This window comes from Pleurodeles waltl, chromosome 6 (assembly GCF_031143425.1).
Source record: "Pleurodeles waltl isolate 20211129_DDA chromosome 6, aPleWal1.hap1.20221129, whole genome shotgun sequence".
NCBI classification, from domain to species: domain Eukaryota; kingdom Metazoa; phylum Chordata; class Amphibia; order Caudata; family Salamandridae; genus Pleurodeles; species Pleurodeles waltl.
Genome location: NC_090445.1, coordinates 1,690,871,131 through 1,690,898,694, shown reverse-complemented (window position 1 = coordinate 1,690,898,694; position 27,564 = coordinate 1,690,871,131).

Here is a 27,564-nt window from a genome sequence, read left to right as displayed (position 1 = left end):
GCTTCATAAAGACGAGAAAAGTGGTCCACCCAACTTTCCGGTTGAATATGGTTCTTGATTGTGTTCCTGCCCCCTCTTTGGCGTCTGGACAACAATTCCCAAAATAATGTGTTATTGTTTGAATTTGAGGCAGCCACTATATCCTTCCAAATAGAATCTTCCCAGGTTTTTTTTGCTCCTTGGGTAGTTTCCTTATAAACACGTCTTGCTGTTGTACCTCCCCCCGAGATCCAGACAAGATACAATTTTTTAACCCAAACATTGCCCTGGAACAAGCTTCATCAAACCATCCATTGCTTACCAGGTCAGCACCACGCTGTCTAGCCCCTGTTTTTTTTTATAAAAGAAGCTTTGCATTTTTGTAATCAAAGTGTCATGCAGACCAAGAAGAGGGATATCATTTGGATTCGAATCTTCGTAAACTGCCAGGTTATCAATAAACAGTTGGTAAATCCCACATAACAAATAGGGATTAGATATCACCTTTGGCCACCCTACCTTCTTAGAGCTATTGTTCAAATTAGGTAAAGGGACTATTGTGCATAAATGATTACAAGTCCTCCTAAAAGTACCGCCTAAGAAAGTAAGAAGCAAGTGAAAATGATCGCTTTCACATCTCGAGTCCACCCTCATATCCCTCAAAAGGGGCCATAATCTCACATCCACCAGAAAATAGTTGATTACACTTGTCGACATACCACGTTTAAATGTGTGGGCAGTATCCATGTCAGAGGGCATACGACCATTACAGGCTCTGAGACCATACTTTAGACATAAAGATGCCAACTGCACAGCCACTCGAGAAAGCGGACATGATCGATGACTAGTTATCTGTGGAATACTCTATATTTCATACTCCTCGGCCGTTAACCCACTAAGCATATCAGAAGGTTCAAAGGTACAATTTAAATCACCTGCTATAATCAGTGTAGACGAGGGTTGTAAGGTGTCTAAATAATCAGATAGTAATACTAAAATCTGAGACTCAGAACCTCAAGGAACTGATCTGGCATAAACATTGATAATAATAATAATATTAAAATTTTGTTGGAACGAGATTTGCATCCCCATTAAATCAACATAGTCAATATCTAAAATCTTATAGTCACATTGCAATTTCTTATTTAAAAGGATTAAAAGCCCTCCTTTTGCACGGCCTACCGCCTTCTCCGATGATTGAGCCGGAATATTAAAGGAAAGGAAGCCATCGATATTAATAGGGTCCTCTGCACAGGTCTCCTGAAATAGGCAGATATCTTGAGTATTTATATATGCAATCCAATCTGGATCGTCCAATTTCCTCACAAGGCCAGCTACATTCCAAGACATTAGTGATAAGCCAGAATTATCTGGCACAAATCCATAAATCTGGGGGCTAACTTCCATCTTTGTGATCTCCACCTTAGTAATAGAACAGCTACTAACTAGTCGTGCTTTGGAACATACAAAAAATGCATCCCTTGGTTTTCAGTCAACCCTCTCTAAAAACCCTGACATAATCCAAATTTGCTGAAATCTGCTGGGACAGGTGCTGAAAAACCACGTCTGTCCTGGTAAATCCAGGACGCCTGGCCCCCCTACATCAGGGTTTCTCCTGGCAGATTCTCAGCTGGCTTCCTGGCATAAGTTCTCAACCTGGCATCTACTTAGGGTGGTGCAACCGTCACTGGACATCTTTGCTGCAAACTTCCATCTATCCAGGAGGAGGCGAAGAGATGTGGCCTAACGAACAGAGCTGCCAACTTTGTAACTGGGGACCCAGGTTAGAGTCCCCACATTGTCTCAAAATCATTTGATTCTGACCTTGTGTGATGTAATCTGGGGCTCTTATAAAGGGCTCTATTGCTCTTGGGCCAAGTTCGGACTATGTACAAAATGAAAAATAAATTAAATAAATACAAAATAAGAGGTGTGGCTGTGCTAAATGGAGAAAGGAATCAATGGCTCTAATATGCAGGGGGAATATCCCTTGCACACAAGGGCCAATGTATTTTTTACTTTCACAAACTCCAGCTTTTGGAGTTTGCTTCAGAAAAACAAGAAAGATTACCTATCAGAGCCAAAAAAAGGAATTCACTCAAACATTTGGATTTGCTTTCAGTATCCCGCCACACTAGCGTATGTACTTAAGGCATATGGGTCCCCACCAGACTGTCTGGCATCGCAAATATGTTGGCCCTCAGTTTCCGACTCTTAGCCTCACTCCCCGGATCTTCAGTTTTGGGCTAAGCTTGCTGCAAAAGATCTGTTACTGTGAAGCACCCATTTTGTGGTACTGACAATATCCTTGATAATAGTGCGGATGGACTATTGAGAAAAAGTCCTGAAAAATGTAACAACAACAATCATGCAGCTGGACTGTGCCTCACTCTCTAGAAGCTTGTGCAACCACCATTAAACACACTTCACTGGCTGCCGGTAGAAGAGAAAAAACATTTTAAAGTTCTATGTGTGATCCATGAAGAAAACTCAGAGAAAAGCTCCTGGTACTTGCAAAATATTCCACCTCATTCCATCCCACCCAGAAATCCTCAGTCAAGGATAAGGTACAGGGTCATTCAACAGACCTGCCAGAGACTAAAAGACACAGGCAGATCCCTAGCAGGTGTGTGATGCTTGAATTAGACATTTAGCCAGACCCAAGTACCTGCAACTCTTAAAAGAGTTATTGTCACACTCCTTTGAATGAACTACTGGACTGATGGTAACACCTGAAGAGCACTGCAGTTGTCTGATTATCTGTTATTTTCAGGATATATATGAACACTAGCGATGCTGCCCAATAAGTTTGTTAGAAACTTGTTAGATGAGGTGAAGGGAGAAAAAATATGTAACACAAGACCAAGGTTTTCCTCCAGTTTTGATGCGACTGCCTTCTTGTTATACATCTTATGACATAGGTGACATAAAATAAATATTCAGTCACTATTACTTACTGTCTCATGCAATTTGGGAAAGTACAGTATGTGTCTGTTCAGAATATTTTATTTTACTGGAATGTGCAATTGATATAACGTGCCCTGCAAAAAACCCATTATACATTTCTTCCCAAGATGAAATTCTGGCATCCCAGCAGCACGAGAAAAAAAAACTTATTATTCAAGGAAGGCTCAGCACATTATCGAGACCTAACTGCTATTTATCTGAAAGACTGCCAGCATAATTTCTGTACAGTAGTTTCTGAAATGATGCTTTGAAAAGAAAGTTTAAAATCTGTCCTTTTTTGCTACTCAAATGATATTGAGTGTACTCCAGGGCTGTAGCAGGATCATTTGTCTAACAAGAAGAACTGAGAGCGGAACATTCCCTCATGCTTGATACAGAGCGGATTCAAAAGCCCATAGGTGGGAGCTGGCTGGATGTCTGCTTTTTTTTATATGTGCCTGGCCATTCAAAATATGTGCTCCTGCAGTGTGCACAGTTGCAGGCTTTCCAAACATGGAAAACTAAAGCGCTTTGTATAAAAATAACATTGTAAATACTAAGGCCCATAGTTATACTTTTTTGCGCCGCATTTGCGTCATTTTTTGACGCAAAAGCGGCGCAAACTTACAAAACACAATTATATTTTGTAAGTTTGCGTCGCTTTTGTGTAAAAAAAATGACGCAAATGCGGCGCAAAAAAAGAATAAATATGGGCCTAAATATTATTGCAACTTATAGTAGTAACAATTAAATTGATTGCAAATCATAATGAAACGTTGGCTGCCAAGGAGTGATCACCCCTTCATTCTGAAAATGTCCTAATGACTTGCAACCACTCGGGGTTGCAATGCATTCACAGGTTACTGACTGCCCTAGTTACTCAGTAATCATTTGGACAGTGGAAGGCATCACTTGCAACTAGCCCTTTCGATAGGGTCATCCCAGATTTTTGCCTTCCTCTGTAGAACCTGTTTTTGTTGGCTTTTAGGACTATGCACACTTTATTCCTGCTAACCAATGGTAAAGTGCATATGCTCTCCCTTCTAAACCTGGTAAAATTGGTATGCACTTGAGTGGATTATTCAATTTACTTATACGTCTCTAGGATATGGCACTACAGGCACCCAGGGCCTGTACATTATACTTTGTCACACTTGTGCCACCCACCAAAGTAGCACTGTAAAACATGTCTCTGACCTGCCACTGTAGTCTGTAATGCAGTTTTAAAACAGCCATTTCAAACTGGCAAATACACCTTCTGCCAGTCCCAAACCTCTATATGTAACACCTATAAGTCCCCTTTACTCTCCCAAGATAGGCCCTAAAAGCTCATAGAGCAGGGTCCATTGTATTTACAAAATAAAACATTGTGTACTTATGTTTTACATGTCCCAGTAGTGAAAAACGCCAAAGTAATTGTTCACTTGAGCAAGTGTAACTCTTCCATATACTAACACTGGGTTACCTTATTACACTGAATAAGTGATATCTTCCATTTGGGAATAGATAGAGAATTACTTCTTCCACTCATTTGAATTGTAATTTTAAATCCCCTGTCATGGTAAAGCCAGATTTGAAATTGCAATTCTAAAAGTGCCACTTTTAGAAAGTTGGCATTTTCTGCCTAAACCAAATATAATTTTCTGCCATTGTTCAGGGTCACTTGACTGTTAATGGCTCTAATGGTGGTGTGGTGTGTATTCCTTACAGACAGGGGACAAAAGGGCCTTGGGGTTGAGGAAGGGTGTTCCTCTCATGAGCAGGACGGCCTGGGGGTGGTACTCAGCCTTTTTCTGGGCTTCCAATGGTAGCCCAGTGGACTGTACCCACTCCCATTCTGTGTTCAGAAGACACCTGAGCTGTCACCTGGGCCTGCCAGTCCTATGATTCCCTAGACAGGTTGATGGCACAGCCAAGGAAAAGGGAAGAACTGACCAAAACCAGTTTAGGGTTAAGCAAAGGGGGTGACCCCCCCCCCACAAACAGGCTGGCACTGGGTATAGAAGTGGTACCATCAGAACTTCTCATCAGAACACTCCTATACCTGTGGAGGCTCAGAGGTAGGACTGGCCTGTTGTCTGAAGCCTGAAAAAAGCCTGGTCCTGTTTACACTGAACCCAGTACCCCAGAAGTGATTCTATGAGTCACTTTGCTGACCACCTGTTTCAGCTACAGGGACACAAAAAGCTTCTAGATGCCTTACCTGCAACTGCCTAGCTGACCAATACCAACTGGACCTGCCTGGACCATGCTTCTGGTCTCTGTTGAAGTGAGTACTGACCCCCAAGAGGTGTCCACCCTAGGCACAGGGCCCATTGTTGGTGTTAGAGTGTACTCCTCCAACCATATAGTTGCAAGAACTGGACTTAAAATGAAAAATCCGAGGTTGAGGGCTCTTCACGTCGAAAACAATTATCCCTGGTCTCCTCACAAACGTGAGTGGACTTCATCAAGGCCAACACGGTGGAACCTGTATCTGACTGCTAACGCAACCATCCCTGATACCGACTCTGTAAATAACCACCCGGAGCACTTTGCTTTGACAACAGCAACCAGTGTTTCCGGCCAAATGAAAGTTCTGATCGTCAACCGCCTTTTTGCACCGATGACAGCCACACCTCCAATGTGACGTTCTGACCAGTGCCTGAGACTCTGACCCCGTTGATGAGTGCTTCTTTTATATGACCTGCACTCCATTACAGTCAGCCTGAACCTTTGACTTTGACCCAGTCCAACGTGACCAGATATCTGCAATTGGCACTTTCTGCTTCTTGGTGCTACATTTACTTAAAAATTGAAAACATAATCATAATTCTCATTTTACTTATTGGATTTTTGTCATTTTGGTGTTATTTTATTGATAAAAATGTACTCTTTTTAAATTGGTTTGGGATTTTTCTTGCATTGTGTTTTCACTTTATCATTGTTTGAATTCTGCTTAAATACTTTATACCTTTAGTGCCTCTAAGTTAAGCCTGATTGTTTCAGTCTCAAACTCTGACAGGGATAAGCACAGGTTTATTTAGCAACTTTTGTGGTTCACCCTGCGAAGGATTGTGTTTATTCTTTGAGTGGGAATCTCACCTCTCTGAACTAATAACCCAATCTTATACAGTATCCATGAGGGAATATAGGTACATGGAGTGATGTCTAGCCAAAGAAACCAAACTTATATTTAAGGGCAAAACACCACGTAAGTATGATGGTATTTGCTGGGAGGTGTAAACCCCTTAAATTGCTATCTCCACACAATTAGGGAACATTTGCTTGTCCTCGAGAGTTGCATCTTGGCTAGGATGCTGGGGGCAGGAGACTCCTTTCACCGTCATCCCTTCAACTTTGATTGCTAGCTTTTCTTTTTCAGGCCTCATTGTCAGTCTTATACATAACAATAAACCTTTCTCTAACTAACGACAAACTCGTTACCGGACCTGCAGAGTACAGAAAGCAACATATTGGCAAACCTTTAAGAGTGCAATGCTCAGCTAAATACTAACATCAAGTTAACTCGGGAAACAAAAGGAAGCACATTGCACCATTATTAATTCTTAGCACTTAAACAATTATTATTAAAACGTAAATATTTTTAGTAACTATGGTTACATTTATTATTTTGGGATTCAGTACAACTGCATGTGATTTCTGCATGTGCTCAGAAGTGATGGCCTGCTACAATTTTATTAAGGTGAAACACACAAGGAAATGAAGTTGACCACACATTATATATAGGTTACAAGTAAATGCTCATAAATTATGGATAGAAGGTAGTGCCTAGTTTATGCTGCTCTACTCCTGTAGAAGCTAGAAGTCAGGAGCACACCAGTCACCCTCCCCTCCTATTAATACCACACCCTCCCCCTGATGGCCATTCACTTACCTGGGGAAGAGAAAGCCTGAACATTGAGACACAGACTGCCCTCTACCCCTTTATACATCTTTTGGTGCACTTTTCCCCCCCCCCTCTCTTGCCGTCACATTCAAGAGACATTTGCCCTTTAATTAAGTGTTCCTTCCTCATTCCTCACCCATAGGTTCATCCCTATCTGAAGTCACGCATCCCGCCTTTCATTCCGCCATGGTCTCATGGCCTCGGCACGACTTTCTGAGACGATGCCTCTTGTGATGCCAGCCTGCCCTTCCACTAGCTACCTGTGTCGGTGTCCAGGTAACCTGCTATGCCCGGCTTATTTCCGTAGACATAGCACACTACTTGTTGTACTGTTGCTCTGTCCAGCTCCATTGACTGAAAAAAAATTATGAAGTTTCTTTGACAAGCAACAACTATGCTAAAGATGCTGTGTAAATAACATAAATCAATTATTAAAACAAGAAGAAACTGAACTGAAATCTGGTGTTGAGCCAAATTAATCTATATTCAGACAAGGGTAGTGTTTGGAGGTGGGAAGGAAGGGAAACCAGGCTTGAGAGGTGCTCATATATAATAGGTAGAGATTGGGAAGATATTATTACCTGTAGCGTTAAAGATGAGTGGATCTGTTCTAAACTTTCAAACAGTAATGCAGAAAAAGACAATCATTTGCAAATTTAGCTGGGATGGGATATTGGCTTGCAGTGCATGTTTTGAATAATGGTTGATTTTCTTTATTAATTAGGCAGTACAAAGATGATGTTTGCAACATAGGAAAAGGTATCAGTTTGTGGACGTCTTTCCTTGAGAACACCTCCAGATAGTTCATTGGAGAAGGGTCGAATCAGGAGGCAAGGTAAACCTGGGAATGAACAAAGATGAAAAGACAGAGGGCTGATTTACATTTTGATATAAGGGTTACTCCATCCACCGGTGATAGGTATCCCACCCACCAAATATAAATCCCATTATTTCCTATGGGATTTATATTTCCGGGGTGGGATACCGTCACCATTGGGACAGAGTATCCTGTCCGCCAAAATCTAAATCAGGCCCAGAGTCTTCACACTACAGATAAGGTCTAACATCTTTTATAAGGACAATTTTGTGAGATGATTATCAAGGGACAAGTGGTGACCATCTGAATATAAGCAGATAAGTGGTGATTATAATTAGTGGAACCCTAACTGAATACAGGCAGCCCTTTAAAACCCTGTTAATTTTGAGATGGTAAGCACAAGCAAAAAAACAAAGAACCTTGAATGCTGTCCACTAGGACTGCATGAGCAGGAGCATCACAAGGGGAGGCCAGGTGTCCCAAGCTCCAACCATTTTGAGGCCGTGCTTTCCTGTTGTATGTCGATACATTTTAAAGCAGAAGGCCCGATCCGTGTTCTTTTTTGATGAAGCTAACTTGGAAACATCACAAGGTGGCGCTGAATACTGTGCTTTGTCTTTTCCTATAGTATGTCTCCCTAATTAGGTGCTGCTTCTTCTCCAGAAGCCCTGCCACGCAAAAGCTTCTGATTTGCCTGTGCCTGAGCCATTCAATGGATTGCCAGGTGAGTAGGTACGGTGGAATTGATGAGGCTAGGGTATCAGACATGCAAATGTTTTAGAGGTTTGGGAGGTAAGCTTTGAGATTCACGGCCTGATTTAGAGCTCCGCGGATGGGTTACTCCGTCACAATGGTGACGGATATCCTGCATACCAAAATCTAAGGCCCATTCTATCCTATGGGATTTAGATTTCAGAGGATAGATATCCACCACCGTTGTGACAGAGTAACCCATCCACCAAGTTCTAAAGCAGGCCCTCTGTTTATGATTAATTTGTGTAAAAATGTGGTGCTCCAGTGAGTTGGATATTGGGTTCCCTGCTATATAACTTACCCAGGGTTTATATAGAGAGGAATAAAGTAATGTTTACAACTTTTCTGATGGTATAAAACAAGTGATGGGAAGGCAGACAAAGAGCACAAACTTTGACACTAAAAAAGAAGCGTTGTCATCCTTGGAAAGCGGACAGACCAATAGGAAGCAAGGGGAGATGAAGCTCATTTTCGGCCGCACTAATGCACAAGTCACGTTAAAAATTGATTGGTAAATATTTAAAACACAATACAATGAAAGGGCCTAGCAGTGCATGTGGTCACCAAGCTTAACAGGACTACACAATGTCATGCTACTGATGTAAAGCAGAACAACCGCATTTGAAAGGAAAATATACTACAGGGTCCTAGTAACAGGCCAGCAAATGTGAAAGGATGCTGAGAAACAAACATAAAATGTGAATAAAGACACCTAGAGCAGGTTATATACATTAGAGAAATGTGAACTGAGACCAATGCCTGATTTATAAAGGCATTTTTGACCAAAAACTGTTGTCAACAATATTCAAAAGGAGCAGAGGCTAGTAGATGGAGAAGTGTGGCACAATGGTTAGAGTGGCAGACCCTGATGCAGAGTCTGACCTGGGATCAGGGTTCAATTCCTGCCTCGGCGGGTTTTGGACTCAATTCCCTTGGACCAGATAATTCTCGCCTCGGTGCCTAATCTAATTAATGGGTCCCACTCTGTAACTCTGGGCAATAGCTTGCTTAATCTCCACAACAACCATGACAGCACTTGGATGCCTCACTTCACCCTGGGGGTTGCCCAAGAGTGGGTGCTTTACAGGGAAAAGCCGGGAGGGGTTCCACAGTGGTGTGTATACAGTGCCTTGAGACCCTAAAGGGTGAGTAGTGTGCTATACAAGGGCGAAGATTACAGTGCATGTTTATTTCTGCGATTTCTCAGCGGTGTGTGTGGAGAAATGTGCAGCAACATCTGCCATGTGTGGGAAGAGGGCAGTGGACCCCTGCAGCCCCCACAGTGCGTGGGATGGGGGCAAGCTCCACAGGGCCCCCTCAACACAGAACACTGTGCAGGGGCCCGCAGGCCTTGACTGTGTCAAGAGGGGAGGGGATCCCCACCAGGTACTTTGCGTGGGGGCACCCAAGTTTTGTTATGCCACTGCAAGAGGTGGGGCAGCTAACTGATCGGTTTCAAACTTGTAGGGGAAGTGTGGGGAAGCATGTTTTAAAAAAAACGTGCATTTCCACATCAGACTCCATTTCACCGGTGTAGAACTGTGTAGAATTCCACACTGGGGCACTGGGAGCCCGAGGAATATGTCACGTGATGTTCCCAGAACTCTGTGCGTACACTCTGCACAGGTTTCAAGGCTCAGTACCAGAAATGTTTGCAAAACTAGGAAATATGCACTTGTTCGTAGTAATACTCCTAAAGGTGCACATATACTATTTTAGTGAGATGTTCCACATATATTTACATGATAAAGATGTACAAATGGATGTTAAGATTTGGTATGGGACATGATTAGTGCCAAAGCCAATGGAACACCAAGCTGGTCACAGAAGAAGACACAGGAACAGCAGAGGAGTGGTTCTCAGTGGCTCTAAGAGTAGGCCATTGGAAATGTACAGCTTGAAGCCACAGTCCCTGTCCTTAAAGATGGCGAATGCGTTCTTAGTGAGACACTGGCAATACATCATCAGTAGAAATGTCATCATGGGTTAATTGAGGGATAATCCTGGTTAAAACCTTTTAGAACATGTTCAATTTCTCCTTTCCTTTCTTCTTTGTTGAAGGAATGGTTGAGGTTCTGGTGAGAGAGGACACTTTCTGTGGATCACCACGAGAATGTTTGCATGAATCTGGAACTTATAAGAAAGCTCGGCCTGATAGAGCCTGTGTCATTATTTTTAACTACTTTAACTAGAGTTGAGCACAATTTCTTTGTTCATCTACACATTTTCGTGAAGTTAATGTGGTTTGCAAAATTTCAAAGCAGTATCATTTTCATGCTAATAGAGCTCAGCCAAGTCAAACACGTCCCCAGGTTGTGACTTTTGTAATTTGCATATTTGTTATGCTATAACTTATTTGTAGAGTGCTCATACGCAAAAACGTCTTGTCATTTTAGGAGGACTTCAACTTAAAATCTAAGGGGTACCACGGAAAAAGGCCAGAAGACATATTATTATATTATTATTAAAATGCCAGGTTTTAACTAGTGTCTAAATCCAAGTAGGGTGAAAGTTTAAGTTTGGTTGCTGTTGTAGAACAAGCATTGGCAAAGCCAATAGGTTTCACCTAAGCAAAATCTATTGGCTCTGTCAATATTTTTTACAGATTTCACTGTAGTTGCGCTGCTGTGCTACATGACAATGTAAACAAAATGCTATGACACAGTCAATGATGGCCACGTTATCACGCTTATTTTTTTTGCTTTAAGCCATGCTGCTCAGCAGTTGAGCTGCTTTGCAACATGTAAAAGAACATTGACAAAGCCTTAGATTTTGTACAGTTGAAAACTATTGGCTTTGCCAATTTGCAGAGAAGCATAAATAGAAAAGGACACACGGAAGTGTAAGGAGGAGGGTGGGAGAAGCAAGAACGGACAGTGGGAGAGGGTGGAAAACAAACACAAGGGAAGTGTGTGAAGCAACAGCAGGAGTAGGAGGCGTTTAGAAGCACTATCATTGGTCAGTGTGAGCGGTGGGGTAGCAACAGCAAGGTGAGGGATTGGGACACAACAGCAGAGACATGCCCTATCGAAGAAGGCTTGTCCAACATATTTATAAAACGTAGTGCACATGAGTAGAAGAAAGTGCACACAAGTGCTTGGTTTACGCCAAAGTGACTCTCAATCCATAGCAAACCACAGAATCAGTTCGTGTGACAAGGATGCAACCATTGCGCCATGGCAGTAGCAACGTAAGCGCCCACAGCTCCCTAGTGTAGCTGGTTTAAGTCTGCATTTCTGGGATCTAAGAGAGGGCAGTTTTAATGCAAGCGTGTAATGTGAAGCATAAATACAAAAAGACACACAGAGTTGCAGGGGAGGAGGAAGGAACAATTGACAAGAGAGGGTGGTGGGAAACAAGCAAGAGAGATATGTGGGAAGCAACAGTGGGAGGGAGGAGACTGTAGGGAGCACCAACAATGGTCAGTGGGAGGTGGTACAGTGGCAAAAGCAAGATGGGGAAGTGGGACACACTGCAGAGACATGCACTCTCATAAAGGGCATGTCCACATTTTTTTAAAAGTACCTGGAGGAGTTTGTAACTAGTGGAAGGACACTGCCCACAGCAGGAAACTATACTTGGCCCCAGGTCTATGGCAGACACGATGCTGGGGAAGCCCCGGGAGGAAGCAGGAAGGAGCAGGAGATGCAGACTAATAAGAATCAAGGAAACAAAAGCAACGTGAGAGCCAAACAGTGGTAAGTACTGGTAAGTAAAGGGTGGGCTCTAAGCCCCTTTTAAGTTTTTTTTCTGTTTACAAGAGATTTTGCAAGCCCAGCACAAGCGCTGTGCAAGCAAAACATAAAAAGCACAATTTCCACAACTGACCTTTCTGGTCCTAGTGATGGCAAGCAAAAAACGACTTTGGTGATCTGAGAGAACATAATGGTTGATAGAAGAAAAAATAATTGGCCTGAAGAATGATCGCGATGTAAGCCATTTTCGACAATCATTAGACCCAAGATGGCGGTCAATAATGGGACATCAGTAAATTCACTGAATGCTTTCTATGAAAAATATGGTGCAACTGTAAATTAACACCCAATTAGAAGTAAATGACTTTACAAAGCCTAAACCAAGGGAAAAGACGCACACATCAGAGAACGGCACCATTTACAAAAAACTACAGGCCATCAAACTAGAAACAGACAGTAAAAATTCTGGGGCATATTTATAGGCCCCTAGCGTCAACTTGCACCACATTAACGTCATTTATTTTTACATTAATGTGGCTCAACGAGGCCAAAATCCCCACGCCGTATTTACAGAGTGGTGCAATCTGTCACGTTGTAGATGCTCCTCAGACTCGGTGCGATGCAAATAAAGGTCCACCTCCTGACACCACCAAGTCACCTATATAAACCACGGTGCATTGGAGTAATCAGGTGAGGGAAGGAAGGGGAAGGAACAGCAGGGACGGGATATCTGTAAAGAGAGGAATACACAGTGTTAATATCACATTGCCTGTCTACTCTCGCAATGTCTCGCTAAAGTACCAACGACCGTACCTGCCCATAACTCATGAGGGCAGAACTAGTCCAACGCCTATCTGTGCTCCATCTGAATCATAGATGGACGCCACAAGCCAACAATTAACACCTATGATCTCTAATGGGTTGTTCAACACCCACTTTTATACAAGATAGTCACGAAATAATGAGGAAACAGAAACGAAAAGAAAGGGAATAAAATTAACGACGATAAGAACCTATCTTGTAGTCCTTTCTATGACTCAGTTAATCCACTAAGCCCCATGTCATGGTCACGCAGTTTGTAGGAATAACCCTGTGTTATTTCATTACGTATTGAAAAGAAAAATCGTCCCGGCAGTTCAATTCCCGCAAAAATAAACATTAACCTTCTGTCGTAGCCAAACATATAATGTTCTCTGGCCCCAAAGATAATCGTTCGTGCTTTATTGGTAACTCAAACAAAAGATCGCCGTGCTTCAGAAGTTACCAGTGTCCTTGTCGAACTGTAATAATGGGAAAAAGAAAGGCGAGGGATTCCGGCACCACATCGTCTTTCCGCTTACCACCTCTCCTTCGTGTCAGGTTCCCCAGGGAAAATAACTCGACACTCCCGCTGATATCGGGAAGGTCCCAGGCTCCAAGGAAAACCGGAGGAGGAATTATACCTCCTAAGCAAACAACTCAACCTCGGAAACGCCGTCAACAAGAGCCCTCGTTGTCCATCCGACTGGGTTCTAGGAAACGAATAACGCACATTACTTCCTGTATGTGCCTGATTTTTAAGCGACCTCTTCCCCTCTAGGCGTCATGGGATATGTAGTCCAAAAGGACTACATTATCCCGATCGGCAATGTAGGCGCCGCGGCTAACACCTGACAGTACGCCCGCCTCCAAAGCGCCTCCTAGGACCAGGTTTAGAGGGATGACGGGCATGAAACAGCCGTACCGCCCTAGGGGCATGAACATTGCTTTCCGGCTCCCATGAATCATCCTCAGCATTGTACCCCTTCCATGAAACCAAGTACCACAGCTTACCCCCCGTCGTTTGGAATCCAACACTCTGCGCACCTCGTACTCCAGCTGCCCATCTCTGACCACCGGAGGCACCGCCTGCCGGGTCGCTGAAAGAGCCGGTTTCAAAAGGCTGCAATGAAATACCGGATGGATCCTTAAGGAAGCAGGTAAGTTGAGACGGTAAGCCACAGGGTTTATCTGGCGTAACACCTCATAGGGACCAATGTAACGAGGATGAAAGACGCTACGCATCTTGAAGCGTATATACTTGGTGGAAAGCCACACTCTATCGCCTGGCTGATATGCCGGCCCCTCACGCCGATGTTCATCACCCCACTTTTTATACTGTTCTTTGGCCTTTTCCAGATTGAGTCGTATCTTCTTTTGCACGGATTGGAGATTCTTAATCATGGCATGAACCGTAGGTTGATCCGTGACTTCCCTAGGTATGTTTATGGGCAACATTTCCGCGTGGAACCCCGTGTTAGCACGAAAAGGAGATTCCCGTATCGAGCTATGCCAAGCATTGTTGTATGATAGTTCTGCCAGCCATAGCAACGAAACCCAGGATTCTTGAGCGTCCTTTGCATAGCACCTCAGATATTTTTTCAGGGTTTGATTGAGGCGCTCCGTCTGGCCATCGGTTTGTGGGTGGAAACTGGTGGACAGTGCGGATTCAATGCGCAGCACCTTGCACCACATACGCCAAAACCTAGCAACAAACTGGGGGCCTCTGTCCGAAATGATGGTTCTCGGTAGACCATGTAACCACACCACTTGAGACAAAATTAGATGGGCGGTTTGACTGGCTGTAGGCAGATTTCTACAGGGGAGAAAATGACCCATCTTGGTAAGGCTGTCGATTACCACCATGATAGCGTTGTACCCCTGATCCATTGGTAATCCTACCACAAAATCCACGCTAATGGTTTGCCATGGTTTATCCGGAGTGGGCAAAGGAATCAGTCTGCCCTGGCTCTTCGCGTTTTCTCCCTTGGCCCGTGCACATATCTCACACCGAGCCACCCAGGCCGCAACGTCTTTAGCCCAACCTTCCCACCTGAAATGTCGTTGAACTATTTGCGCCGTTTTGGTGTAACCAGGATGACCAGCCGTTACCGCATCATGACACCAATTAAAGGCTTGCACTCGGAGTTCACGTGTTGGCAAATACAAACGATTACCTTGCAACGGTATTCCATGCTTAAGGGTACGGTCCTGACTTAACTCTGCCCATTTCTTCCACTGAGCAGCAGACTTATGCTTAGAAACCTTTTCTAAGAAATGGGAGATATGAAGGGCACAAAGCACTCTTTCAGGTTTGATGATTGCTTCCTCAGGTCTTGAAGCGATGGTTCTCACGTCCTCTTGTCGAGACAGTGAATCTGCCTTGCGATTGTCAACCCCAGGACGGAAGGTCACCACAAACTCGTATTCTGAAAAAAACAGCATCCACCTCATTTGCCGCTGGGTAAGTTGTCTCGCCTCCTTCATATACTGCAGATTTCGGTGATCAGTATATACCGTGACCGGGTGTTGAGCTCCCCATAGGTAGTGTCGCCATTCCTGGAATGCCTTTTTGATGGCTAACAATTCCTTTTCTGCCACCGTATAGTTAAGTTCCGCAGCCGATAGTTTCCTAGATAAAAACGCAACAGGATGAAGCTGTCCGGTGGTTTTGTTTCTTTGTGATAACACGGCCCCAATCGCTATATCCGAGGCATCCGCTTCGACGATAAAAGGGGCATCCGGCTGTGGATGTTGAAGTATAGGTGCGGAGCAGAAGGCCTGTTTCAAAAAGCAAAAGGCCTCCTCTGCTTCCTCTGACCAAACAAAAGACACCCCCTTTCTTAGTAACCTTGTTATAGGTGACACAATGGGAGAAAAATGAAAGATGAATCTTCTATAGTAATTGGAAAACCCAAGGAAGCATTGCACGTCTCTCACACTAGTGGGTACTGGCCACTCCTGAACAGCCTGTATTTTTCTTGTCGACATGCAAAACCCTTCAGGGCTTAAATCCACCCCCAAGAACTCAACCTTCCGGACATGGAACTCGCATTTGCTCAGTTTGCAAAAAAGACTATGCTGTCGCAATGCTAGGAGTACTAAGGAAACATGGTCAAAGTGGCGCTCCAGGGATGTGGAATACACCAGAATGTCATCTATATAAACGATCACGAAACGGTCTACGTATTCCTTGAGAACATCGTTCAGAAAATACTGGAATGCCGCCGGGGCGTTACACAACCCGAACGGCATTACCAAGTACTCAAACAGACCATAACGGGTTTTGAACGCCGTTTTCCACTCGTCCCCTTTGCGGATTCTGACCAGATGGTAAGCTCCCTTCAGGTCCAACCTTGTATAGATTACCGCCTCTTTCACCTGTTCCAATAACACAGGAATGAGAGGAAGAGGGTATCTATTCCTCACTGTATTCTTGTTCAGCATTCGAAAATCGATGCAGGTTCTCAACTCTTTATTAGCTTTAGCTATGAAAAAGAGTGGAGAGGCTGCCGGAGAACAAGATGGTCTAATGAACCCGATCTCCAAGAAGTGATCCAAGTATTTTCTCAAATGCTTGGTTTCTGGGTCTGATAGAGCATATACCCTACAGGAAGGAAGGAGAGCTGCAGGAATCAGATCTATCTTGCAATCATATACACGTTGGGGTGGCAATGTCTCAGCCTGACCTTCGTCGAACACATCCTTGAACTCGGCATAAACAGAGGGCAATATCACTGTTTTCTCCATCACTGTGGCCAACTGTAACCCTTGAGCCAATGCTAACATGGGGGATTCGTCATACAAGAAGCAGATATTCTCACACCTCGAGGACTGAAAACTAACCGTCTTGGTTTGCCAATCTATAACAGGATTGTGTTTTCTTAACCAGGGCATTCCTAAAATAATTTCATACTGAGGAGCCTCTATTATATCCAGTCTAATTCTTTCTTTATGCTCCGGAGATACCCCATTGAAGATCAACCCAACGTCCTCAGTATGTTCTGTAAGGGGCCCAGATTTCAGCGGTGTACCATCACCCGCCAACACTATTTCGGGGTCCTTTCTCGGAATGCTAGGAAGTCCCAATCTCCTAACCACCCCTGCATCTATGAAATTTCCCGTGGCTCCGGAGTCTATCATCGCCCATACTGGAAACTTTTGTTCTTTGGACACCAGCTCCACTGCTAACAAAAGGTGGGACGCCTTTTCCTCCTGTGGAAAAAGGGCTAAGGAAGTTAACCGTAACACCGGTTGGGGTTCTATAACGGGCAAATCCTCTTTCTCCGATGTTTTTCCTGCCGTAACCGCTGCCTTTTGAGTGGGGGAGTAGGAGAATCTCTTACGTGGTTTTTGGGGACACTCTCTTACATAATGACCCTTCCTGCCGCAATACATGCACAACCCCTGTACTCTCCTACTCTCCTTCTCGGACTTCGACAAGGGTGCCCTAACGGCTCCCACGTCCATAGGCTCCCCACCTATATCATTGGGAGTAGAAACAGATCGCACTTCCCTTTCTGGAATGCCTGGTCGCCTATCCCCCGCTCTACGCTCTCCCCTTCTTTCTGCTAATCTGTGGTTCAGTCTCAGGGTAAGATTCACAAGATCTGTACAAGTGGAAGGCTGCGGGTCTATTTGAGCGAGTATATCCTTCATGTCGTCTCGTAAACCTTGATAATAGAGAGACATTCTCTTCTCCTCTGGCCACCCTGATTCTGGCACCAATCTATTAAAGGTCGTGAGATAAGAGACCAGATCAGACCTCCCCTGTCTCAACTCCAGTAATTCCCTGTCAGCACTAAAAGTGGTTGTTCTATGATCAAACACCCTCTCGAAAGCCGTCCGAAAGGCATTCCAGTCCGATAACAAGGGGTCATCGTTCCTGACTAATGGTACGGCCCAATTGGCTGCGTCTCCCGAGAGATAAGAAATAGCGAACATTACCCTGGAAAGGTTAGAGGGAAAAGACGCGGGTCTACAAGAGAATTGTAGAGACAACTGAGTTAGAAAGGCCTGAACTTTCCTGGGGTCCCCTGAATACCGTTCCGGGCTGGCCAAAGGGATAGGAGGGGAGACATTCACGGTTACCTGTGGTGTGGATACTGAAGCATCGAAGGGATTCCTAGTAAGCCTTTCTACCTTTTCCTTTAACGCTGCTGCCTCCACCCTAGAATTAGCCAACTCTTGTTGCACTACTACTAACGCCTGTAATACATCATCCATAGACGCCATCTTTGCATCACACCGAGCGGGAGGAGCGTTATTCGTGGGTGCGTTATTCTGTCACGTTGTAGATGCTCCTCAGACTCGGTGCGATGCAAATAAAGGTCCACCTCCTGACACCACCAAGTCACCTATATAAACCACGGTGCATTGGAGTAATCAGGTGAGGGAAGGAAGGGGAAGGAACAGCAGGGACGGGATATCTGTAAAGAGAGGAATACACAGTGTTAATATCACATTGCCTGTCTACTCTTGCAATGTCTCGCTAAAGTACCAACGACCGTACCTGCCCATAACTCATGAGGGCAGAACTAGTCCAACGCCTATCTGTGCTCCATCTGAATCATAGATGGACGCCACAAGCCAACAATTAACACCTATGATCTCTAATGGGTTGTTCAACACCCACTTTTATACAAGATAGTCACGAAATAATGAGGAAACAGAAACGAAAAGAAAGGGAATAAAATTAACGACGATAAGAACCTATCTTGTAGTCCTTTCTATGACTCAGTTAATCCACTAAGCCCCATGTCATAGTCACGCAGTTTGTAGGAATAACCCTGTGTTATTTCATTACGTATTGAAAAGAAAAATCGTCCCGGCAGTTCAATTCCCGCAAAAATAAACATTAACCTTCTGTCGTAGCCAAACATATAATGTTCTCTGGCCCCAAAGATAATCGTTCGTGCTTTATTGGTAACTCAAACAAAAGACCGCCGTGCTTCAGAAGTTACCAGTGTCCTTGTCGAACTGTAATAATGGGAAAAAGAAAGGCGAGGGATTCCGGCACCACATCGTCTTTCCGCTTACCACCTCTCCTTCGTGTCAGGTTCCCCAGGGAAAATAACTCGACACTCCCGCTGATATCGGGAAGGTCCCAGGCTCCAAGGAAAACCGGAGGAGGAATTATACCTCCTAAGCAAACAACTCAACCTCGGAAACGCCGTCAACAAGAGCCCTCGTTGTCCATCCGACTGGGTTCTAGGAAACGAATAACGCACATTACTTCCTGTATGTGCCTGATTTTTAAGCGACCTCTTCCCCTCTAGGCGTCATGGGATATGTAGTCCAAAAGGACTACATTATCCCGATCGGCAATGTAGGCGCCGCGGCTAACACCTGACACAATCCTTGCATTGTGACACTCCGTAACCCTTTGCACTACATTATACCTGCACCAGGCATAACGTATGCAAAGGGGGCGTTTCCCCATTAGGGGAGCTGGTAAAATGGTGCAAAGAAATATATGAGATTTCCTTGCGCCATTCATTACGGCACTTTTAACCACTGCTCAAAAGCAGGCGGTAAAAGGGGCTTCCATTCTTTAGAATGGGCCCCTATGTACTCTGCAGGAGTAGCGCCAATATTTTGGTGCTACTCCTGCAGAATACATCAATAGCATCCTAATAAATTACACTATTGACCCCAACCCTGCGCCATGGTACGCCGTATTTTAAATACGGCGCACACATGGTGGCGGTAGAAGGGTGGTAAGGGGCGCATGGAAAGTGGCGCTGCACTTGGTGCAGCGCCACTTTCCATAAATCTGCCCCTCTGTTTGATAGTTCACAAGGAAATGCACGGATTTCAATTACCAAGCACAATTAATCAACTTAATGGTCTGAAGGTGAAGGAAACATGGACTGGTCTACTGTTTGCAGAGAAGAAAAACTCAAAAATGAAATACTAAAGAACCAATTTAGAGGTTGGCAGGGATGTGGCATCTGCCAAAACTTGGCCAGTGTACCGACTGCCAACCTTTTGGTTCTCTTGTCTCTGACCATCAGCGGAACTGGATAGTGGGTTCAGCCACTGGAAGCCCTTTGACAGCAGCAGCCCATTCACTACAAGTGCTTTGGAATTGGCAACCTACTTATGGCTGGTCTTCAATGCTGATTCTTCATTGCACGACCATTGCTAACATTAAAGAAACTCCTACTATTTCTTTCTGGAATATAGACTCCTTACCAGTCAGCATAACAGGCAGACCTAGTATGGAGTCTATATTCCCCAAAAGTGCTCCCGCCTTGTTGACAGGTTCATTTAAAATTCCGGTCAGAGCAGTGGTGAACTCTAGATTTGGTGAGGTAATTGATGTGCGGCTGGGAGAGGCGGTACCTCCACGACCTCAATTTCCAAGTTATAACAGAGAATACAATTGTTCTCTGCAAGATACATGTTAATCAGAATCAGTTATTTCTAGGGACCATATGACATACGTTGGTGTAGACTATCACACTGATGTCCAAAACAGGAAAACTTTGCAAAATGAGAAAAGTTGCAAAGTTTTCTTTCGACTTTTGCAAATCTGAAAATGCTTAATTTTATTTACATGGACTTTAAATTTAAATAAAACATTTATAGGTCATTTCTATCCACCCAATTCATTGAACAATGGAACTCAAAACCAAATGAGCACAGTTAATGTTTCAATAGAACGGTTGCCCTGAAATAATGAACATATCATAAAGTCTGACAACTTTCCACACATTTTAAGGCATGTCCCTTAAATAATTGCAGGTTTCTGGTGACGGCATGTGCTCACTGTCTAGCAAATGATTAACATGCTGGATGATGGAGTCTTAAAGTCCCCATCAGAGGTGACTAGTAACGCCACATCAATAAAAACACAGCAGATGTCCCATCTGTCCACCTCTCTCACCTGCAGCAGATACTAAAGGTGGTAGAGTGAACCTCAATTAATAGTGGCCCCTGTGACATCATTCTCACCAGTGACCTGTGGTCAAGGTCACCTCTGAAGCCATGACGGTCCCAGACATAAAGGTCCTCATTATGCGGGGGGAGGTCTTCAGACCACCAGCCGCGCGGTGGCAGTCAGGACCGCCACATAAAGACAGAATTCCGCCAGGATCCATGATCTTGATGGTGTGTCAGTGGCGGAGATCGTAATCTGCCATGGCAGCGCTGCAGACAATGCTGCCCTGTACATTACAACTTTGTTCTCTGCCAGCCTTTTCATGGTGATTTCACTGCCATGAAATGGCTGGAAGAAAACAGGTGCAGGGGGGCCACAGGAGGGCCCCTGCACTGCCCATGCACTTGTGATGGGCCGTGCAGGGGTCCCCCTGCCCGGCACAGTTGCAATGTTCACTGTTTGCTTTGCAGACAGTGAACATTTCAAGGGATACTGGTGCACCCTGCGGGCTACAGCACTGCTGCCGGCTCGATTAGAGCCAGAGACAATGCTGTAGCCTGTTTCCTGCTAGGCCGGCGTGCAGTAACCAAGGTTTCCTCCCACCGACGTAGCAAGTAACTCCTAATAGGTCCGGCGGAGTGGTTACCACGAAGATTGTGGCAACCCTGTCTGGAGTTTGGCAGATGGGCTTTCCCATCCGTCAAACTCATAATGAGGCGCAAAGACTTCTTACATTTTCCCAAGTAATGCAAGAAAATTCCCAGTGTGTGGGGAATAAGTTCTGTGAATACTTGAAATGGTCCCCCACATTGAGGGTCTATCTTCATGACTTACTACCAAGGTGGCATGGTATGTTTCCACAAAGTAGTTCTTGTCGAGTTATGCAGGAGCTGTTTTGTAGAAAAAAGGCCAACCATAGTAGCAAACACCTTTACCTTTGGCAGCTTCGTTGAAGCCAATGTGCCACCAGCACAAAAAGCTTCAGCATCCGGGCCTGAGGCACACATCACATCCTCTTGGCTTCACTCATCACTTAGCTAATGGGGTATCACATGCTGATGAGGAAACTGAAAGCAATACATCACTATGAAGAAATAAACCTTAATCTTACTTACTAATGATGCAATGAGGAACAAAAATGAAATAAAGGTTGTCTACTCGGTCACATACATATTCTTCTGACTTGACAGCAGACACACACTTCTGAGCCACCTAGGGTGCCCTTGCACCTCCTGGTGCAATAATGTAGAGTTTGCTTCAAGTCTTTGTGTCTGGAATGATTCCAGTCCCACATCTCCACTTTGGAACTGTTGACCTCTCTTTCTTTGCCACAGACTCTTCATCTGTAAGGCCCTATAATTGTAAACATTATCCTTATATTACTCCTGACACTCCCCCAGCGGCTCCTATATGACGAGGCCTCATAAAGCTGTACATTGAAATATAATCAGCTTGTCTACGGTGTTTGTACTTTTGGGGTGTTTAAGTCCCTGTAACATATCCTCACTCTTCTCTTCCAGGATACACAATATATGTATTTTTATTTTATGCTATTTAAATCCCCCAGACCAGCTCTTCTCTGCTAGGATGTACACTATAAGGCAAAGGTCAACTTATTGCATAGATGTCTGGAAGGTTTGCTAACTAGGAACATTTTGAAAAGTGTAAGTATTAGTGATTCCAGCAGCGGACACAACCTTCCCTAACAATGCTGCCAGCATAATAGACACCAAATCCTCATTCTAGCTGGAATGAGAGCCAGAACCTCAACCTTAACCCCTGGGTTGCAAACCACTGCAAACAAGGGTGCTTCGGTGGGCTAAGAGGGGGCCTAAACAAGTTTATTCTGCTCGTAATACATCAGTGAAACAAATCTATTCATATGAAAAGCTGGTTTAATTGAGCAAGTGTTCACTAGACATTACTCAGTGCCACCTTGTCTCATCTGTACCCTCCTGGACCTTGGCAGCTTAAAATCTACTATTATTAAGGAATTGAGCCAGAATGTACATAGGGTTGTGATGCGCGTACTGTGTACTGTGTGCAATCTTCCACAGTCCTGGTGAAGCTGGTAACCAGCACCATGCCCCTCTCCAGTTCACGTTCCTGATCTGTAATAGATAATGCATGTTGTCTGTTTTGCTCAGAGTTGTCCTAGCTGGCTTTCCTTATATTTGCACCTTAACAGCATCATGGCCTTGGCCTCCTGCTTCAGTGCTCGTGCGCAGATGCCCCTGCATCCTGTGTACAGCATCTCCAAGCTGAAATGGCCACAAACTCATCAAATCCGAACTGAAAGAGAAGAAGGACACCCGAATGGTCCTGTGCACAGTTCTGGGCTCTGTTTCCGGGTTCGAAAGAGCAGTAGAGCAAGGGGAAGCGCCCGGGAGCAGCACGTGCCTCTCCCGCGCGTGACACTGTCGGGTAGGAATCTTTACAACCATTGGCCTGCAATGGCCGCCGGCCGCCGTAAACTTCCTCTGACCTTAAACAATATCATTGTTGCCTGGAATTCTCAGGAAGGTTGAATTCTCCATTTATCCCCAGACATGACAGTCACAGGTCCTGGGGGCGGTGCTGATGCATCAAATGCAAGCCCTCAAAGGGAGAGGTGACTCGGCTCAGCCTCAGAGGGGTCTCCAGGCTCCCTTTCTCATGATGTGGAAGGAAGGATGAAGCTGTCACCAGAGGCAGACCCCGGCCCCTGGCTCTCTCAATCTGCAGTGACAATCAACCCCTGCTGCTGCCCGCTGCCCCCGAGACCAGCACTTATCCAACAAAACCACCAGCAACACTGCCATAAAGAAAATCATCTGAAACACTTAATTTGTCGTTAATGTAAAATGTTTGCATGGCATTCATTAGACCTGATGGTTGCAAGACATGCTGTCAGAAAACAAAGGGGCTTATGTACAAGCAGCTTGCACGTCACTAATAAATGAGGGGCTCTTGTAGATCATTTATTATTACTCTACTTATATTCCTTTATTTCTGTGCTTTACGTTTTTTTGGGGGTACACTGGTCCCACCCGGGACAATCACACTAATGCCCATATTTATACTTTTTTAGCGCCGCATTTGCGTTGTTTTTTGACGCAAAATCGGCGCAAACTTACAAAATACAATTGTATTTTTGACGTTTGCGCTGCTTTTGCGTCAAAAAACGATGCAAATGCGGCGCTAAAACAGTATAAATATAGGCCTTAATCTTTTCTTCGAGGCAGTGGATGGAGTCCTGCAGCCCGCAGCCCTGCTGGCTCCCCAGCCAGCACCCATACCAGGGGCTGCCTGGAGCCCACACGAGTCATCCACAGCTTTTTAATGTTGGGGGCCCTGGGGAAGCCGGAGCAGTGGTCTCTCATTGTTTCCTGCCCAGGAGATTGTGGGCAAGGAAACAATTTTGAACACCCTGGTCACACTCTCATGGGTAGTGAACAAGACAGTGTCTCTGGGGATGGGGTCCTCAGGGCCACAGGATGGCACAAAGCCTTCCAGAGGCTTGAGTAAGTGGGGGGGGAACTTCTCTCCCCATCAAAATCACCTCAGTCCTAGCAGATGGTGTCCCTAGGACCCTCCAGAGGCCCAGAGAGGGCAGCTGCATGCCGCCTCCCCCAAAATGAATAAATGCACTCAACCCGTGCCCTGCCATATAGATGGCAGTCACCACTGTGTGGTTATGGTTCACATGCATTTTCAATTGACAAGGCATAATTATTTTTCTTGTCTATAATTTTGGCTAAGAGCCAGAATGCCAATTTTCATGCACTTATGTGTGCGCTTATGTGGAGGGGAAAATGTAAAGGAGGTTGAAGACAGGTGTCATTTCCCATAATAACTCCCATTGGAATTTCTTTTTCACCCATTCAACGAAAAACACTGAACGGATCTAAATGAAACTTTGGCACAAAAGTAGAACCTTACTGAGAAAGTGTGCCTCCACTGGATTGCTGTAAATACATTCAGTATCTTTTATCTTAAACATGAAAACAAAGTTGCAGTGTAGGCTTTACAGTGTTCTTTTTGTATATTTCTTATATATATATATATATTTGTATATATCTTTTGCATATTTTTGGTTAAAACTTTAGTAGTTTGTATATATAATATTTTGGTATATTTTCTATAATAATGTATACTTGTTTATTTATTTTGTGTATGTCAGTTAAAACCATGCAAATTCTGTCAATAACATCATATGTTTTTGTGACATGTGACTGACTGATAAAGAGAATTTATTTAGTTTTCATTACATTACAAATCACAAATCATGAAAAAATTGAAATTTTTTTGCTTTGCAATACAAAATTCCATAGTAATCAGGGGAGGAGTGCATCATGATAGCTGCCCCATCCTAGGGTTGTGCTGGAAGCATGCAGGGATGTGGAAAATTGTGATAAAAATCACAAAGATCACACCTTCACCACAGTAACATCTTGGTGGTTAAGAACATTTGGATTCCTCCAATGCCATTGCAAACCTTGTAAAAAAGGCACCATTACCCTCGTGCCCTAAGGTAACCATTACATGCGCCCTTGCCATGCCCACCTAATTATCCAACGTATTACTTCACTCATGACATGATTGATAAAATCACTGTAACATTTGAACTGATGTCAGCAATAGTGTCTGAACCATTGGACGGATTACACCAAGTTTGGCAGAAAGGTAGCGCTTGGTTGAGAAAGCAACCTTTTTGTTGTTTGGCAGAAATCTGTTCAGTAGGTTCTGAGAAATGAAAGAAAATCTAGATCCATGGATCTGCTGAAAATTCCATAAAAAACACAAACAAACATGGGCTCCTGCGCTTGTTTAAATGCAGCCCGAGTGGGCCAGGTCCTGGGGGCATTGAAATTTTGAATGCGGGGGAGCTACCTGGCCCCCCACACCGCCCAGGCACTGCCACCTCCCCGAGGCACAATTTATAATAAAATGAAAGGGAACTGCCCAACCCTCCGCAGCCCCGGGTACCGCCACCTCCTCAGGGCACAAATTATAATGAAATGTGGGCGGACTGCTGAGCCCACTCAGCCCCAGGGACCGCCACCTCCTAGGGCACAATATAGTTAGGAACTAGTTTCCATAGGAAGAGCATTTTTTGTTGTGCCAATAACTTTGGCGTCGCTTGACGAATCTTGAAGAAATTTCAAAATTTTAATTTTCGTGAGTTCAGCTGCTGTCTTGAAAGTTTTGGGGTGATCCATCAAGCTGAGACTGAGAAAAAGGAGGGTCCCAAAACTTGTTTTCCCCATGCATTTTCCCATAGGGATTTTGAACACAACTGTAGCCCGAACTGCTGGATGTAATTACACCAAATTTGGCAGAAAGTTAGCTCTAGCTCTAGAAAGCACACGTTTTGTGATTTGGTGTAAATACGTTCAGTAGTCTTGGAGTAATTAGAGAATAAAAAAAATAGATATCAGGAAAGTGGATTGTCCACAAATCCAAATGTCCCCATGCTGATATCTGATTGGCTTGAAACACTTCAACAAGGAAGTATTGGCAGCCATCTCGGGACTCGGCTCCAGCCGATTCCCACAAAAAAGTTTTAAAAAAAGAAAAGGGGCCAGGGTAGGGTCACCCTGAGCCTCTACCCTTGGTCTAGAGGTCCCTCACAGATCCTGCCAGGGCTAAAAAGCATTTTGTTTAATGTCTGAAAAATCCATGGATCCAAGGATTATTCCAAGATTTTTTTTTAAATGGCGATCTCCCGCCCTTTTCTTTTATTTGATCCCTGGGTTGGCCAGGTCCTCAGGGAATTGAAAAAGGAGAGGTGCACATGGGGCCCCCTCCTAGGGCTTACATCATTAGCCCCAGGGACCACCACCTCCCCGGGGTGAAATCTTTACTTTAAAATGGAGGAGACCCGCATGGCCTCCCCAACAGCCCCCAGGCCGCCACCTCCCTGGGGCTGAATATGGACTTTCGGGGCCTGTGTGCCCACCCCCGCCACCACAGCCAAGGAGGCCACCACCTCCCTGGGGCTGAACTGTAAGAATGAAGGTGGTCCATTGCGAACCCGTGGCCCCAGGACCCTCACCTCCCCAGAGATGTTTAACATTGGAGGGGGCCCATGCCCCCCTTGTGGAGCCAATAATGACCCTGGGGACCACCACACACAGGGCCAGCTCCTGCTATGTCCAGGGGTGCCCACCAACAGGATTTAGTTGTTTACTCTGACTTTGCAGGAACTTTGGCAGCTTCTGCCAAGTGAGAGCAATCACTCTGCTTCCAACGGGTGACAGCTGTCAAAGTGCTCTCACCCGCTGGAATCAGAGGTTTCATCTCTTTCCCTGTCTGCAGACAGGTGAGCAGAGAAAGAGTTGAAAAGATTGCTCTTGCACACAGGGAGCTAAATGTTAAGCAGCTCCCTGTGTGCAAGAGCAATCCTGGCTCATCCGGGGGCTGGGACCTGGCTGGGACTGCAGGGGCATTGAGGCTCCCCTGCGACTCTGAAGAAAGCAGAAAGAGGCAGAATAATGGTGAGGAACAAGCAGAAAGAGGCAGAATAGAGGTCAGAAAGGAGCAGAAAGAGGCAAGATAAAGGTGAAAAACGAGCAGAAAGAGGCAGAATAAAGGTCAGCAACGAGCAGAAAGCATCATGACAAAGGTGAAAAGCGAGCAGAAAGAGGCAGGATAAAAGTCAGCAAAGAGCAGAAAGACTCAAAATAAAGGTAAGCAATGAGGAGGAAGAGGCAAAATAAAGGTCAGAAATGAGCAGAAAGAGACAGAATAAAGGTCAGCAACAGACTTAAAGAGGCAAGGTAAAAATGAAAAACAAGCAGAAAGGGGCAGAATAATGGTG